Below are 18,524 nucleotides of genomic sequence, written 5' to 3' on the forward strand. Positions count from 1 at the left end.
ATAAGAAAGTCACATTTACTGCTTCCCCCCCATCCACAAATCTTGTTACCCTGTCAAATGAGGATATTAGGTTGGATTTATATTATTTGTTCTTAACAAATCCATGTTGACTGTTACTTATCACCTTATTATCTTCTAGATGCTACAGAGTGACTGTTCAGGTATTTGCTCCATTATCTTTCTGGGCACCAAAGTTAAGCTGACTAGTCTATAATTTCTTGGGTTGTCCTTGACCTTTCCCCGCTTTTTATAGATAAGTACTATATATTTGCCCCATTCCCATTCTCTGGGATCTCTCCTGTCCTCCATGAGTTCTCAAAAATGAATTGCTAATGGCTCAGAGATCTCTTCAGCCAGTTCCTTAAGTATTCTTGGATGTATTTCATTAGACCCTCATGACTTGAAGACATCTCACTTGTCTACATACTTCTTAACCTGTTTCTTTCCCTATTGTAGACTCAGATCTTCACTATGTTAGTCCATTCACTGCTAAGCTTTTTGGTGAAAGCTGAAACAAAAAAGGTATTTAACATTGTTGTGTTTTCTATATTTTCTTTCCTTTCTCATTGAATAATGAGCTTACTGTGTCCTTGGTTGTCTTCTTGCTTCTAATGTATTTGTAAAATGTTTTCTTGTTACCCTTTATGTCCCCAGTTAGTTTAATCTCATTTTGTGCCTTGACCTTTCTAATTTTGTCCAGACATGCTTATGTTGGCTTTTTTTATATTGTAGCCCTGCTTGCTTCCTTTATTATATCCTTTCTTATTGGTGTGTTGTTTGTTTTATTATAATAGATAATAGATTTATAGCTTTGTATTACAGTGTTTTTGGCAGTAATGCAAGGACTGTACAGGCCACATCCTGTATGAGCTAAAATTAATTATCATACATATGTTTGTGGCCTTTGGCATAGATAAGTGGCCAACCAAGTTCCCCCAGTAAACTTACAAGGTACACCACAAAGAACATGGAAATCACCACCAACCAGGCCAGAAATAACAGAAGTGAGAATGAGCTACTTGGCATTAATACATATGGATATGCCAGCCTATAGAGTAAGTGTAACGCCAACAGACCCTGGTCGTTGGTGGGCGGGATTGAACCTGGGACCTCTGGAGCTTAGTGCATGAGCCTCTACTGCATGAGCTAAAAACCAACTGGCTGTTAGCTAAGGCTGCAGAGCAGACTCATTTAATCTCTCTCTTTAAGTGGTCTCGGTGCCACAAGATGGGACAGAATGCCACACCCAGACGGTGTGCGGGTTACATAAGCACCCCTGATATTATGTGGGTCAGGAAATTAAGTTTGGACATGGAAGGTAGGCACATAGTGCTCAGGCTCTATAAGAGGGGCAAACCACCATATTGTTAAGTTGGTTTTTAAGTTAGGTTTTCAGTTAGTTTTTCTTGGGTCTTTCTATAGCTTTCTAGCTCTCTAGCGTCTCCTAAGTTTTTCATCTTCCACTCGATAATTGGAGAATCTGGAGCATAGGACTCTTTTGGCATGCCAGAGATGAGGCTGGTCCTTTGTCTCTTACCACCAGGCTGTCAAGGAAGGGAGTGAGTATATTAATATAGGAAGCTTTATAGCCCTGGTCTACACTACAGGGTTAGGTCAAATTTAGCTGCGTTAGGTCGATTTTATAATGAATGTATCTACACAAGCAACCCCATTCCATCGACCTAAAGGGCTCTTAAAATCGACTTCTGTACTCCTCCCCGGCGAGGGGAGTAGCGCTAAATTCGACCTTGCTGGGTCGAATTTGAGGTAGTGCGGACGCAAATTGATGTTATTGGCCTCCGGGAGCTATCCCAGAGTGTTCGAATGTGATCACTCTGGACAGTACTTTCAACTCCAATGCACTAGCCAAGTACACAGGAAAAGCCCTGCGAACTTTTGAATTTCATTTCCTGTTTGGTCAGCATGGCGAGCTCAGCAGCACAGGTGACCATGCAGTCCCCCCAGAATCGCAAACGAGCTCCAGCATGGAGTGAACGGGATCTGACTGCTGTATGGGGAGAAGAATCTGTGCAGGCAGAACTCCGATGAAAAAGAAGAAATGCTAATATATGTGCCAAAATTGCACAGGGCATGATGGACAGAGGCTACAACAGGGACACACAGCAGTGCCACGTGAAAGTCAAGAAGCTCAGGCAAGCCTACCAAAAGACAAAGGAGGCAAACGGTCGCTCTGGGTCAGAGCCCCATACGTGCCGCTTCTATGATCAGCTACATAGCATTCTATGGGGGGACCCTACCACTACCCCACCACTGTCCGTGGACACCTGCAAGGGGGGAGTCTCATGCAACATGGAGGAGGATTTTATGGATGAGGAAGAGGAGGAGGAGGAGAATGCACAGTAGGCAAGCATTGAATCCATTCTCCCTGGCAGCCAGGACCTTTTCATCACCCTGGAGCCAATACCTTCCCAAGGCGGGATCCCCAACCCTGAAGGCGGAGAAGGCACCTCTGGTGAGTGCACATTTGTAACTACAGTACAGGGTTTAAAAGCAATTGTGTTTAATGCTTGATTTGCCCTGAAGACTTGGGATGCATTCGCAGCCAGTACAGCTACTGGAAAAGTCTGTTAACGTGTCTGGCGATGGAGCAGGAATCCTCCAGGGACATGTCCATGAAGCTCTCCTGGAGGTACTCTGAAAGCCTTTGCAGAAGGTCTCTGGGGAGGGCTGCCTTATTTCATCCTCCATGGTAGGACATTTTACCTTGCCAAGCCAGTAGCAAGTAGTCTGGAATCATTTCAGCATAAAGCATGGCAGTGAATGGTCCTGGGTTTTGGTCACATTCAAGCAACATTCGGTCTATATCTTTCTGTGTTAGCCTCAGGAGAGTGATATCATTCATGGTCACATGGTTGAAATAGGGGAATTTTTGTAAGGGAACAGTAAAAGGACCCCGTTGATGCTGGGCTGTTTGCACTTGGCTAAAAGGGATCATCCCTGAGAATAGCCACGTGGCGGGGGGAGGGGTGATGGGATCATCCCAAATAGCCACGCAGATGGGTGGGAGGAGGTGTGTGCTGCACATCCACTCGAAAACCGCAGCCCCTCCTTTTAAATGGCAAACCCAACCGGCATTGCTTGCTATGGGAAAGGAGGGTGCTGCAGTTTGAAAACATTACCACATGTTATGAAGGCGTTAGAAGCCAAACCCGCGTACCCTTTGGCTTATCATGGCTGCCTAGAAACCGAATTATGTTGCCCAGCCGTGTGTGATGTGTTACCATACTGGCAGGTGCTCAATATAAAAGGCAAAATTCGACCTTGTACCTAAAGTACATGTGCTGTCTGCTGTGAATTGCTTGATTCACTGTGAAAGAGTCTCCCTTTTGTTCTCAGAAATGTATCATCTTAAATTTTACTTTCCCTTTTTATCCCCCCGCAGGTGCAAATGTTTCTATGCTCCCCCTATCATCTCCGTCCCTGAGGCTATCGCAGATTAGAAGGCGAAAAAAACGCACTCGCGATTACATGTTTTCCGAGCTCATGTAGTCCTCCCGCACTGATAGGGCACAGCTGATCGCATGGATGCATTCAGTGGCAAAGTCCAGGAAAGCATTAAGTGAGCGCGATGAGAAGAGGCAAGATGCAATGCTGAGGCTAATGGGGGAGCAAATGGACATGCTCAGGCGTCTGGTGGAGCTTCAGAAAAGCCAACAAGAGCACAAACCGCAGCTGCATCCACTATACAACCGCCTGCCCTCCTCCCCAAGTTCCATATCATCCTAACCCAGATGCCCAAGAATGCAGGGGTGGGGAGGCTCCTGGCACCCAGCCACTCCACTCCAGAGGATGGCCCAGGCAACAGAAGGCTGTCATTCAAACAGTTTTGATTTGTAGTGTGGCTACAATAAGCAATGTGGCCTTGTCCTTCTCTCCTCCCCTCCTCCCCCACCCCACCTGGGCTACCTTATCAGTTATCTCCCTTTTTTGTTTAATTAATAAAGAAAGAATGCATGATTTCAAAATAATAGTGACTTTATTTCCTTTGCCAGCTGTGATCGAAGGGGAGAGGGTGGTTGGCTTACAGGGAATTAAAATCAACAAAGGGGGCAGGTTTGCATCAAGGAGAAACACGCACAACTGTCACACCGTAGCCTGGCCAGACATGAAACTGGTTTTCAAAGCCTCTGATGCACAGCGCGCCTACCTGTACTCTTCTAATTGCCCTGGTGTCTGGCTGTTCAAAATTGGCAGCCAGGCGATTTGCCTCAACCTCCCACCCTGCCATAAACATCTCCCCCTTACTCACACAAATATTATGGAGCACACAGCAAGCAGTAATAACAATGGGAATATTGGTTGCGCAGAGGTCTAACCTAGTCAGCAAACAGTGCCAGCGAGCTTTTAAACGTCCAAAGACACATTCTACCACCATTCTGCACTTGCTCAGCCTATAGTTGAACTGTTCCTTACTACTGTCCAGGCTGCCTGGGTATGGCTTCATGAGCCATGGGAGCAAGGGGTAGGCTGGGTCTCCAAGGATAATTATTGGCATTTCAACATCTCCAACAGTAATTTTCTGGTCTGGGAAGTAAGTCCCTTCTTGCAGCTGCTCAAACAGCCAGGAGTTCCTAAAGATGCGAGCGTCATGCACCTTTCCTGGCCATCCCATGCTGATGTTAGTGAAACGTCCCTTGTGATCCACCAGTGCTTGCAGCACCATTGAGAAATACTCCTTGCGGTTTATGTACTGGTTGGCAAGGTGGTCCGGTGCCAAGATAGGGATATGCATTCCAGCTATCGCCCCACCACAGTTAGGGAAACCCATTGCAGCAAAGCCATCCACTATGACCTGCACATTTCCCAGAGTCACTACCCTTGATAGCAGAATGTCAGTGATTGCATTGGCTACTTGAATCACAGCAGTCCCCACAGTAGATTTGCCCACTCCAAGTTGATTCCCGACTGACCGGTAGCAGTCAGGCGTTGCAAGCTTTCACAGAGCTATTGCCACTCACTTCTCAACTGTCAGGGCAGCTCTCATCTTGGTATTCCTGTGCTTCAGGGTGGGGGAAAGCAACTCACAGAGTTCCAGGAAAGTAGACTTACACATGTGAAAGTTTTGGAGCCACTGGGAATCATCCGATACCTGCAACACTATGCAGTCCCACCAGTCTGTGCTTGTTTGCCTGACCCAGAATCGGTGTTCCACTGTATCAGACAGCCCCACTGCCACCATGATGTCCCAACTGCGACATCCTGTGCTTTCAGGAACGTCTGTATCCATGTCCTCCTCACAATCGTCCTTGTGCTGCCGACTCTTAGCCAGGTTCTGCACATACTGCATTATAATTTGTGAGGTGTTTACAATGCTCGTAACAGCAGCGGTGAGCTGAGTGGGCTCCATGCTTGCCGTGCTATGGTGTCTGCACTGGTAACCCAGGAAAAAAGGCGCAAAATGATTGTCTGCAGTTGCTTTCACAGAGGGAGGGAGGGAGGGAGGGGAGACTGACGACATGTACCCAAAACCACCCGTGACAATGTTTTTACCCCATCAGGCATTGGGAGCTTAACCAAGAATTCCAATGAGCAGCGGAGACTGTGGGAACTGTGGGATAGCTTCCCACATTGCACCACTCTGTGAGTTGATGCTAGCCACGGTAGTGAGGACACACTCTGCTGACTTAATGCACTTAGTGGGGACATACACAATCAACTGTATAAAATCGATTTCTAAAAATCGACTTCTATAAAATTGACCTCATTTCGTAGTGTAGACATACCCATAGTAAATGATACCACATGTACCTCTAGAACTGTACTATTTCCTTTTTAATTCTGGTTGATTTCTTTTCCATTTGATTACTATTCCATTTATGTCAATAAAAGTCTTTAAGGCTGTATTTTGTTCTCAAATTGAGTGTCCTTGTCATACGTCCTGAGGATCCTTGCAAGACTCTGGGTAGCCTGATTCTGGGACAAGAACCTTATTATCTTCTGATCAGATCAATTGGCGAGCCTATAACCTTTATTATATAAACAATAATATTAATCCCCTAAAAATCAGGCAACAATATTCATCCTTTGTAATTTGACCTACTTTCCACTTTTTGTATGACTCTTTTTTGATTTTCAGGTCATTGACGGTATCCTGGTTTATACAGCATGGTTTTTACCATACATCTTATCTTTCCTGCACGTTGGGATAGGTTACTCTTGTGCCCTTAATAATGGCTCTTTAAAAAACTCCCAACTTTCCTGAATTCTTTTTTCCCTTAGACTTGCTTCCCATGGGATCGTATCTACCAATTCTCTGAGTTTGCTAAAGTCTGTGTTCTTGAAGTCCCTTGTCTTTATTCTGTTATTTTTCCTCCTAGCATTCCTAAGAATGATGAACTGTATCATTTCATGATCAATTTAACCCAATCTGCCTTCCATCTTCAAATTTTTAACCAGTTCCTCCCTCTTTGTCAGAATAAAATCTAGAACAGCCTGTCCTCCAGTTGCTTTCTCCACTTTCTGCAGTAAAATGTTGTCTCCAATGCATTCCAAAAACTTGTTGGATAATTGGTGTCCTGCTGCATTATTTTCCCAACAGATGTCTGGGTAGTTGAAGTCCCCCATCACCACCATGTCCTGTGCTTTGGATGATTTTGTTAGTTGTTTGAAAAAAGCCTCATTCACCTCTTCTTCCCGGTAAGGTGGTCTATAATAGACTCCTACCATAACATCACCCTTGTTTCTTTCTCTTTTTATCCTTATTATGAGACTTTCAATGGATCTACCTTCCACTTCTATCTCATCCTCAGTGCAAGTGTGTACATGTTTGATATACAAGAAAGCACATCCTGCCTTTTTTGTCTGTACACTTCTGTACCAATATTCCAGTCATATGAATTATCCCACCAAGTCTCTGTGATGCTAATTATGTCATAATTGTGATTATTTGGTAGTATTTCTAGTTCTTCCTGTTTATATCCCATACTTCTTGCATTAATATAGACATCTAAAATGGTCATTAGATTTCCCCTCTATGCGCTCTCGTCTCTCCTTTCTCCCTGCTAGGATTGCCCATGTTGCCTCCAGATTCTGACCATTCACCAGGTCTCCATGTTTTGGGCTTACCTGTGGCCTTTTTTCTCCTTCCCCTTGGGAAGCTAGTTTAAAGCCTACCCAGGCTTAGCCAGTCTGTATCCGAAGATACTCTTCCCCTTCCTTCATAGGTGGACCCCATCTCTGCTCAGCAGTCCTTCTCTCAACATCATCCCATGGTTGAGTATTTTACAATACTCTATTGTAAAATGTTTCAATGCTTGCTTCCTAAATATTGATTTCTGTGCTATTTATTCATTTACAAGCCCATTGAATCAGAACAGGAACTTGAGAGATGACAGAGGGAGTGGGGAAGAAAACTTAGAGTGAGCATTGGAAGGACTGAAGGAATGGGGCATCTGAAGATTTGAGGAATTGAGCAGAGCTGTGCAGCAAAAGGTAATTTCATTTTGCAGAGGATTTCAAAATCTGGTTTCATTCTGATTAGGAATGAAAACCAAACATTTCTAAATTCTTCCTGACAGGGAACTGAGACCCGGGCAGTCCACCTGACAGGCTGCCATAGAGTCATAGATCCTGGAAACTGGTCCTGTGGTCTTAAGATACATGCAGGATTCACTTTTGATAATAGTGTTTTTGATCAGTATTTAAAGGAATATTCTGACAATACATTTAACCATTTCTGCTAGTCTGTGTTTACACATATCGACTTTATTACATGAAATGTTTCCATTTTGCAAAATAACCATGTAATTTTATTTTACAAAACAATCATTTTCTGTTTCTAAAGTTCCTTAAATGATAAAACTTGTTAATTCTGTTGCCATAATTTTTCCTCTTTCCTGTGTGACACAATTCAGTGCCTGCCTTGTGTTACTGTTTCATCTTTTCAGGGATTTGATTCCAGATTCCATTAAGTTCTTTCCAGAGACATCCAGAATTTATCTTGCAATCCTGCTAATGTAATTCACCCAGTTATATTTTACCAGAAATCTAGCTGTTTCCATGGAAAGCTGGATAACTTGCTGAAAGATTTAGTAAATACCTTGAAAGAGCTGAAAGTGATAATTTATTCAAAACTATAAATTCCTTTTGTTTTTATATAAACCTAATCTTTCCACCCTGTCTAATCTAAAACAGTTATTTCTGTACATTTTATGTGGTTAAATATTTGAAAGAGTATTAAGGATTTACCTTAGCATTCACCATTCTTTTAGATAACTTCCTTGTCAAATGCTTATCTAACATGCTAAGAGCAAGTTTTCTGAATTACTTCTTTAATCACAAAGACCATAGGAAGTAAATTGGTATTCACTAAGGATAGAAATATTTCTTTAAGATGACTTGTCCAAGTTCATCTTGAATCTCATATCTGGCTGTGTGACAAGAAAATATGGTTGTCCTCATTTTTGTGTAGCTAAATATAATTAAGCTTTGATATGATTGCCAATGTGTAGAGTAGGGCACCACTTGCTGAGTGGAGACAGAATTTAGCAAAGACGCAGGCTGGGAAGGGCAAATGATCCATTTTCTTCTGTTGCTGAATATTGTTTATAGCAAACCAGTTTCCTTGTAAAGAGAGACAAAGTTTCATTTTAGCCTTTGAAAATAATTACATTTGGCTTGCCCTGACTGGAGTCCTGGTCTGCTAGACAATGGGATTTTGCCTAGCATAAGTGATCTATGCTGTGGTGCATTCATTATTGGGTACCTTTCCCTTACCCCAAATGAATGTGAAGGAAATGATTTAGCTGTGTAAGCCACTGTTACCCAGTCCATCATCTAGCCAGTAGATGGCTCCATACTGCCTAGTACTGTACAGGAAAAGGAAGTAACATGCTGAAGTCAGAGGGGATCAGAGTTGGAGAGGAAGTAGAGGCCGTGTGGAGGAGGTGGCCAATGGTAGCCTGGAATCCGTAGAGGAAAAATTAGGTATGAGGCAGCCTGAGTGTTAGGACTGAAAAAGTGAGAGCTGGGTGAATAAACAACCTGTTGCTGTGAGGGAGCCAGCAAGAGTAGTAGCAAGAGGAGGATACAGGTTCCCCTCTGGCTCTTGGGAAAAATGTGATGTGTCTCTTCCTTTCCTCTGGATCCCTGAGTGGGAGAGAGAAGGGGAGGTGACAGCTCCTTTTTAGACCTCTTTGGTGTGAGGGTCAAGGCTCTGAGGCCTAGCAAGAGACCTGCACTCTGGACCATTGGGAGGATGGGGCTCATTTCTGGTCAGGAAGGAAAGAGCGGGAACTTTTTGGGTCTGTGGGGAAAGGGTTGGGGTCTCTTCTTTGTGATCCTAACAGAATTGAGAGCCTCCTGTGTTGTCCCTTGGGAGACAAAGAGCACACTGGGGTAGGGTCTCCTGCGTGGTTCCCTCCGGGAGGGAGGAAGCATACTGGAGTAGAGGAGGGGTAGGGTGGTGTCATGTGCACCTTGTACACCAGGGGTGGCCAACCTGTGGCTCCGGAGCCATATGTGGCTCTTCAGAAGTTAATATGCGGCTCCTTGTAAAGGCACTGACTCCGGGGCTAGAGCTACAGGTGCCAACTTTCCAATGTGTCGGGGGGTGCTCACTACTCAACCCCTGGCTCTGCCACAGGCCCTGCCCCCATTCCACCCCTTCCCTCCCCCTCCCCTGCCATGTCCTCGCTCCTTCCCCTACCCCCAAGAGGCTCCTGCATACCACAGCTGATGGGGAGGGAAGGGGAGGCATTGATCTGTGGGGCTGCTGGTGGGTGGGAGGCACTGGGAGCGGGTGTGTGTGTTGCTGATGGGAGGCTGCTGACATATTACTGTGGCTCTTTTGCAATGTACATTGGTAAATTCCGGCTCCTTCTCAGGCTCAGGTTGGCCACCCCTGTTGTCCACAGTAGGCTGAAGGGCTGCTATTAGCAGTTCAGGCTCTTGTACCAGATATGGACTGGCTACAGTGCTTCCTTCCCAGAGATGTACACCAGAGATGTGTTTGCTTTAAGTCTACACTTTAATTCACCACCAAGTAGATCTGTTGCATGCTCAGATCAGGTGTTACATGTGGCACCACCTAGTAGCTGAACAGTATAATACAGTTTACCTAGTACAGGGGGGTCTTCTATGTCCCTGGGGGAGTGGAAGGGTGGGGGGGTCTCTGGTGTGGCTGGTCTCCTGGGGGAGGGGAATGAACTGCGGGGTAGAGTTGGGGTGAGGGTGAGATCTCCTTTGGGGCTGCTCCCCTTTGGAGATAGGGTCTATTCATGCAGGGTTGCTAACCCTCCAGGATTGTCTTGGAACCTCCAGGAATTAAAGATTCATTTTAAATTAAAGTTTATGTCCTGTGATGAAACCTCCAGGAATATGTCCTATCAAAACTGGCAACCTGACAAGATGTGTGGTCCTCTGGTGGGAGCAGGCCAGGGAGAGGGAGAAGCTCTGTGAATTAGTGGGGGAGGAGCCGATGGGGGAGGGGAGAGTCTGCCTCCCTGAGAGAGGGCGGGGCTTTCTCTGGGCTGGTGGGTGGAGAGAGCAGCTCACCGGTTGTGTGTGGGGGAGGGGGAGAACGTCCGCATCCTCACAGCGGCAGGGATGACATCACCAGTTCTTCCCAAAGAGGCGCTCTCGCATTGGCTAGGTGGACGGGGTGCTTTCCGCCAATGAGCATGCGGCAGGGTTCCGGGCTCGCTGACGTGAGAGCTCTCTGCCGTATGGGGATTTATTTTGCTTTGGGCTGCTCTAGCCGCCGCCATTAGAGGATTCGGGAGTCTGGGGCTGCAGATCCCCCCGGCTGCGCCGAGTGGGAGCGCCCGCGGCCGAGCGAGCTAGCTAGGCCGGGAGAGACCATGTCGTGAGCGGGGAGCCGCAGCCAGCGGGGCGGGGGGTTGGTGGGGGGCGCGGGGGGCTGTTTGCACCGACTAGTGTCTGAGGGACGGATCCGGGAGCAGCGGCAGGAGCAGGCGGCGCTGCGGGGTAAGGCAACCTTCCCCCCCTCCCCCACGACTAGGAGCAATTCCCCTCTGGGCCACCCACCGGCGGCTCCTTGGGAAACCGCCGCCCAAGGCCCCGCTCTCCCTCCGACACCCGGGGGTCCTCTCTCCCCCAGCCGCCTTCTGGGGCAGAAATCCCTCTGCCCTGCGGGACACCTAGGCCAGGGACTCCCCGTCCTGCTCTTCCGAGCCCCCCCCCGGACCATCGCCACGGACGGAGCTTCCTGTCGCTGGGTGCCCCCTTCCTAGCTCCGCCCCCTTTCCTCGCGCCCCTTTAACGATCGGGATGGCGCGTGGGGGTGGGGTCAATCGGCCCCTCCCCCAGCAGGACCCTTTTTGCCCTAGTCGGTTCCCCACGGTGAGCGACCATGGGGAGTCCCATCCCGCCGCCAGAGCCAGCGCTGCTCGGGCTCCCTGCTGAGCCGGGGGCCGCGGCCGCCTTCCCTTTCGTTTATGGTTGGGTGGGGGGGACTCCTGAAACTTTTTCTCTCGTAACACGGGGTCACGGTCTGGAAAAGGGTGAGAACGCTGCTTGCGTGTCCTCCCCCGGCCGCCCTCCCGTCGCGGCCTGCTGGGGGAATCCAGGCACCCGCTCAGGAGAGACGATGCTACTGCAGTTGGCTTGTTTGTTTACTGGTGTAGAAATACCTGCGGCGTCCAGCAGACTCGAACTAGGTTGGGTGTTTTTATAGTCGGAGGATGACCCCAGCTTACTTAAACGGAGACGTGTGGTGCATCTTCTGCCCATAAGGCTTTTGAATGCCACATATTAATATCTACATCGTGTTTTGACTTTTTTGTTTGTGTCTCCATTAAAATGTATGTTACTTTGAATTAATAGTGTTCACTTCTCCATTGGAAATCAGGAATTTGCTTCTGCAGTAACTGTTCCCAGAAGGAAGGTTTCTTTGCACACTGCTATATGCAGGGTTTATCAGTCCACCCCAAAAGCGCTATATCAGACAATTTAAAAGCTATAGTCAAATGACAAGACTGTTAAACAGAGAAAGCCAGGAAACTCTCCTTATTTTTCTGCTCTCCAAACATCTGCAGTACTGAGATCTACAGGAATGAGATCATAGGTCTCCTGACTCCCATTTATCCCCCCCCCCATTTTTTTTCTAGACGAATCTTTACCTCAGTACTACAGAAGCCACCTGCATGTTGCGAATTACTTGTTTGTACATGTATTATAGACAGTAGGTTATCCATAGTTAATGTTGAACATATAGTACCAAGTTGTATAAAGCATTTGTGATGTTGATGTACAAAGATAAACCATAGTCAGAACAGGATCTGAAATATTTCTGAATTCCTTTTAATTTATGAACTGAAATCGTTCTTATTAATAAACTGTAAAATAATCTTCTGATATTCACTTTGATGGGGGCTCCTTAGGACGTCTCCATCTCTGGTTTGCAACTCTACCTTCAAAGCCCTACATAGTAGCAACTAGCTTGCTGATAAAGGTAAACTATACAATCCTCTTTGGAGTTCATTAATTCAACTCTATGAACAGCTGTAGGTGGCTAACTTTGAATGATGCAAGGCACTCTCTTTCATTCTTCAATCCAGATTCTGAACACACCTCTTCCTGATTAGTCCCAGCTACCCCCCTCAGGACTAGATGGTGTTAATATGATTGCAGATATAGAATCTGGGTCTCCTGCATAGCAGACACAGCATAGCTGCTAAGACCTTTTTACTAGCACAGTGACTTTCAGTGATACCAATGAAGAAAATAACTTTTCTAGAATTTTTGACAATTGCCCGTTTGAACAGTAGTGTTTCCTTTTTAGAGGTTACTGGAACAATACCTGAATCTTTAAAATGTGAATCTTTAAGCAATTAATCTAGTATGCAGATGTGTATTTAGGGACACCATAATTTGTCTAGTGACAGCATACACTAACTCTCACCTCTCAGCTTTTTTGTGTGCAATATCAGTTGCATGCAGAGTTGTCCACTGCAGAAATTAACCTCTTTTTTTTTGTTTGTTTGTTAGTATAACTGTATTCAGAACCCCAAAAGAGTAATTCAGGAGGCACTTCTTCCTTTGGTTTATTCAGCACTTAATTTTGAGTCCCTAATAGTTTGACTTCGATAATTGTGAAAGAGGACATTGAAACCCATTAGTACTGTTCAGTAATCATCCAGAGGGGTTGCAGTATGGTAGAGCAACACGAACCATCCCCAGCATCTTCTAGCTATGGGAGTGGGACACCAGAAACTAAGTTGGTGTCTCCTAGTTTGCAGTCTAATATCTGCAGATGTTTTTAATTTATGCATGTTGATGTAAAATCATTAAAGATTTAGTTTTGTCACAGTGCTGGACTGGAATAACATTTCTGCATCTATTGCAACTGACAGGCTTTTGGGAGCTTCAACTATATAGTGTAATGGTTTTAAAGAAAGGATTTGTTGAAATGCTGGTTGCCACTCCTCTAAATGGAAAAAATCATGGTCCCCTCTCAGCCCCTGGATTTGCAAATACACTAGTCCCTCGTTATTGGAGAGTGGTCTACAATATTACATTTTTAATAAAATGAAGGTATTTTTAAATAAACAGGAACGCTAAATAGTTAGAAACCACTCCTTTTATGCACTTGATACAGAAGCATAGCTCAAAGTGGACTTTTAGAGACATAGGTTAAAAATACTTTGGGGTCAAAACAACATATCGAAAATCACTCAAGGATAAAATTTGAGAGTGTTAGAACTCCTGGACAATAGTTCATCATGGAAAAAGCCTTAATTTGAAATATGAGTGATACTTAATTTATATCTCAGATCCTTAAACAATATATAAAATAGATGGAGTGTCCTCCATCAGAAGCATTTTATTAGTTGTGTTGTCTTTGTATGGCATATTTTAGAGTGATACATCAGGAAGTGACTGACCCACAACTATGAAGGTAGTGAAGAGAGCAAAGTTAGTTTAGATTTGTCTATTCAAGGCAGCTCTGGCTTGTGTTGTTCAGCTTGTAATTTTAGGATTCTTACTGGGAGGAAACAATCTTGGCCACTTTTCCTACTTTCTCACTAGGAACTTGTATTTGTTTACAGGTTTATACTCATTAATATGTTTCCTTTTTGCTTAAGTATTGAATCTGTAGGAATTGAGGTTTTGTTTAAATATATTCAAGTTAGGTGTACCCTTGCTAATGCTTAAAATTCATGTGAATTTTACCAAGCATCTCTAGTATGGTATCAGCTTAACTTGCATGTTACATGCGCTCCCCATGTTTAATGCCTGCCTCCAGCTTGACTTTTTAAAATTATTTCTTCTATCTTCATCTCCCACATCTTGCTTTTGGAGAGAGCTGAAATTACGATGCCTATTTGTTAAACTATTTCTTCTTGTATAGCACTCTCTGCTAAATTATCTTTCTTTGTACTGCATCATCATTGTGCAATAATTAAACTGCTGCTAGATCTGCAGGGTAGCTAACTAGTTTACTCTTTTCTCACCAGTTCTACTAATACAGTATCATGTTTCCTAACTAGTTGCAAAAATAGCAGCTATTTGCTAAAGACTTCTGTAAACAAGTACTGTAGGCTGCATCTTAATTGGTGTAGTAGCAATTTAAAATGGACCTAAACTTTAGTTGTGTTTTGGAAACGGTAAATAAACTAGTACAGGGAAACTAGAAGAGAACAATTCTGTAGTTATCAAAGTCTTCATTTTAGCTTTTTAATAGGTGATACAAATGATGGGAGAATGGGAGCAAAAATAAATGAGTATCAGTTCTGGTGTTTTATAGAGCTGGTGATGAGCATACTGCATCAGTTGCCAAATGGCATTGCTTGGTAAAATCATTTAAATAGCAGATAATTGCTACTTTGTGGTGATATTTGAGTTGAATATGTTGTACTTTTAAAAGATAGTTTTGTTTTAATCACAATCCCAAACATAATTTGCATTATAGACATTTAACTAATATTAATAACATTATAACACTTACTTTTCATACATTTTTGTCAAACTAGTTGCCGTTTTGACATGTAGGGAATCCAGATATTGGACTCACTTGCTCTTTTAAATTTAAGATCTTCCTTGTTTACTTATTTTCTTGATAGAGCTTTTGTTCATGGCTTGAGAGAGAACTTCCTTTTCAGCATAAGATCCCTTTACAAATAATCAGTGAAAATAATTTAGAACGGTCCTGTAATTTTTGCAGTGATATATGCAAAATTGAATAAAATGGTACAAGAGTTAAATAAAATATTCTGATGGCTAGTCATATTTTGAATGTCCTAATCGTAGCACTTCCCCCCCCCCCCACCTTACAATGATACAGCAAAAAAGCACTCTGTAAAATTGCTCTTTAATTGCTTTTATTTTATACTTCCTATATGTTTTAAGGAAGATTACGAGAATCATAGAATTGTAGGACTGGAAGGGCCTTCAAGAGGTCTGCTAGTCCAATCCCCTGCCCTCCTCGTTCTAACAACCTTTTATGTATTTGAAAACTATTACCGTGTCCCCCTCAATCTTCTCTTCTCCAGACTAAACAAACCCAATATTTTCAATCCTCCCTCATACGTCATGTTTTCTAGACATTTTATCATTGTTGTTCTACTCTAGACTTTCTCCAATTTGTCCATATATTTCTTGAAATGTGGCACCCAGAACTGTAAATTGTACTCTAGTTGGGGGCCTAATCAGCACTGAGTAGAGTGGAAGAATTACCATATATACTCGTTCATTAGCCCATTCGTTTATAAGCCGACCCCCCAAGATGTTTAGGTAAAAATAGCAAAAACTGTATGACCCTTTCTTAAGCCAACCCTATATTTCAGGGGTTGGCAAACTTTGGCTCCCGGCCCATCAGGGTAAGCCGCTGGCGGGTCGGAACGTGTTTACCTGGAGCGTCTGCAGGCATGGAGCCCCTCAGTTCCCAGTGTCCGCGGTTTGCTGTTCCCAGCCAATGGGAGCTGCGGGAAGTTTATAAGATGGTCATAGTATCAAAAGCCTTACTGAAGTCAAGCTATAACATCTACCACTCCCCTCTATCCACAAGGCTTGTTACCCTGTCAAAGAAAGCTATTAGGTTGGTTTAACACAATTTGTTCTTGACAAATCCATGCTGACTATTACTTATCACCTTATTTTCTTCTAGGTGTTCGCATATTGATTGCTTAATTATTTGCTTCATTATCTTTCCGGGTATTGAAGTTAAGCTGACTGGTCTGTAATTCCCTGGGTTGCCCTCTTCCAGTCCTCTGGAATCTCTTCCATCTTCCATCACTTTTCAACGGTAATCGCTAATGGCTCAGGTATCTCCTCAGTCAGCTCCTTGAGTATTTTAGTATGTTGCATAAGCTCCTGGTGATCTTAAAAACATCTAACTTGTCTAAGTAGTTTTTAACTTGTTCTTTCCCTATTTTAGCCTCTGATCCTACCGCATTTTCACTGGCATTCATTATGTTAGATGTCCAATCACTACTAATCTTTTTGGTGAAAGCTAAAACAAAAAAAGTCACTTAGCATTTCTGCCATTTCCACATTTTCTGTTATTGTTCCCCTGCATTCCTTGAGTAATGGGCCTACCCTGTCCTTAATCTTCCTCTTGCTTCTAATGTATTTGCAGAATGTTTTCTATGTACTACACGTAGGAAATGAAATAAAAATAAAATGCTGACTACAAAATGGGGAATAACTGGCTAGGAGACAGTACCACTGAAAAGGATCTGGAGGTTATAGAGGATTGCACATTACTCCTGGGCGCATTCTGCGTCAAAAAATTCTGCGCATAATATTTTAAAATTCTGCCAAAAATTCTGCAATTTTTTTGTCAAAATAACACTACATGATCATGCCAGTTTCAATTATTTTGGTAATTTTATTTCAAAATACCTGTCAGCAAGCATGTCTAACAATACTAACACACACAAAAATTCCCCCAGGAGTAGAAAGTTAAAGAAACCCCTATGACAACTCAGTTTCTGTTTCTCTGCCCCCTTTGCTCCCCAGAGCCCAGCCGGGGGACCAGACACTCTCAACCCCTCCACCCCAGAGCCCAGCTGCAGGGCCCCCTTGTCCAGACACCTGTCCCCCAACATCCCCCCTCACCCCGAGCCCAGGGATCCAGGGGGAGAAACAGCCTGATGCTTGGTCCCAGACTTGCACAGTATTCTGTGTGCTGCCCTCTCCTTCCCTCAGGGCATTCTGGGAACTGCAGCTGCCAGGAACCTTGTAGCTCCCTCTCCCAGCAGTGTCTTCTATGTGCAAGCTGGGCTCTGCTGAGTCCAGTGGCGGCTAGCAGCACTGCAGCCCATTTTTGTGGGGGTAAAAAAATTCTGTGTGCACGTTAATTTCTGCAAAATTCTGCATTGCGTGGTGGCGCAGAATTCCCCCGGAGTAGCACATTGAATATGAGTCAACAGTGCGATGCAGTTATGATAAAAGGCAAACATTCTGGAATACCATATGTAACACACGGGACATAACTGTTTCACTCTACTCTGCATGGAGAGACATCAGCTGGAGTACTGGGTCCAGTTCTTGGTGCCCCACTTTAGGAAAGATGTGGACAAATTGGAGAGAATCCAGAGGAGAGCAACAAAAATTAAAGTTTTAGAAAACCTGACCCTCTGAGGAAAGGTTACAAAATTGGGCATATTTAGTCTTGAGAAAAGAAGACTGAAGGGGAACCAGCTAGTCTTCAGATACGTTAAGGGGCGTTATAAAGAGGATGATAATCAATTGTTTCCATGCCCACTGAAGGTAGGACAGGAAGTAATTTGCTTAACCTGTGGCTAGGGAGATTTATGTTAGATATTAAGAAAAACTTCATAACTGTAAGGATAGTTAAGGATTTCACAACCTCCCTTGGGAACTATTCCAGTGCTTGTCATTAGAGATTTTTAAGAACAGGTTAGACAAACATTTTTCAGGGGGAGAGTAGGCATTATTTGTTCTGCCTCAGTGCAAGGATGGGGGTGGATGATGGACTAGATGACCTCTCGAGGTCCCTTCCAGCTCTACATTTCTATGATTGTCCCCCATTTCCCTCTCATGTCAGGGAGTCTGTGTACCCCCTCAATCCCCACTTTTAGTTTTGCAATTTTCACCAAAAAAATAGGGTTCTACCCAGTGTGGATTTTTAAAAAATGAATTTTTTAAATATAATATTTTAAAAATTTAAATTAAATACATTTTTCTTTATAAAATCTGCTTAAATTTGAAATTATAACATGTTAAGAACTAAATTTACTAAAAATAATTTAAATTAAATATATGATATGGAGCATTACATGTTAATTGCCAAAGTTTTAAAGAAAATCAAAACAGTAAACTAGTTGAAGTCACTGGCTGATCACCTAGAACCAGAATATTCTGAAGTGTTAAACTACCTTTTGACAAAAGTAGCCTCTTGCAGTTACAGAGAGAATATTTTCATTTCAATTTATTCAACTAGTTCAGTTTAATTACTAGTTTGTTCAAAGTTACGAAACCAGTTGGGAGATGAAAAAGCTGAAAAGCTTTATTAAAAGATTGGAAGCGGAAAATAAAACTAGGTGAGAAAAAATGAGGTCTACTAGTTCTAATATCTT

The 18,524-nt window shown here is 43.7% G+C and overlaps 1 protein-coding gene across 2 annotated transcripts in view; it reads left to right on the plus strand.

Annotated features, from left to right (window-relative positions):
- The first annotated feature begins 10,875 nt into the window (after positions 1 to 10,875).
- ZRANB1 (zinc finger RANBP2-type containing 1) overlaps positions 10,876 to 18,524 on the plus strand; it is a 75,082-nt gene continuing 67,433 nt past the window's right edge. Inside the window, exon 1 of one of the 2 annotated variants that reach the window (XM_024210667.2) lies at positions 10,876 to 10,947. The gene's annotated coding sequence lies outside the window, so the exon portion shown is untranslated. The remainder of the gene's footprint in view (positions 10,948 to 18,524) is intronic. The other variant, XM_024210675.2, reaches the window with a different exon arrangement.

The sequence above is a fragment of the Terrapene carolina genome, unplaced genomic scaffold (assembly GCF_002925995.2).
Source record: "Terrapene carolina triunguis isolate 2854851 unplaced genomic scaffold, T_m_triunguis-2.0 Scaffold95, whole genome shotgun sequence".
NCBI lineage: Eukaryota > Metazoa > Chordata > Testudines > Emydidae > Terrapene > Terrapene triunguis.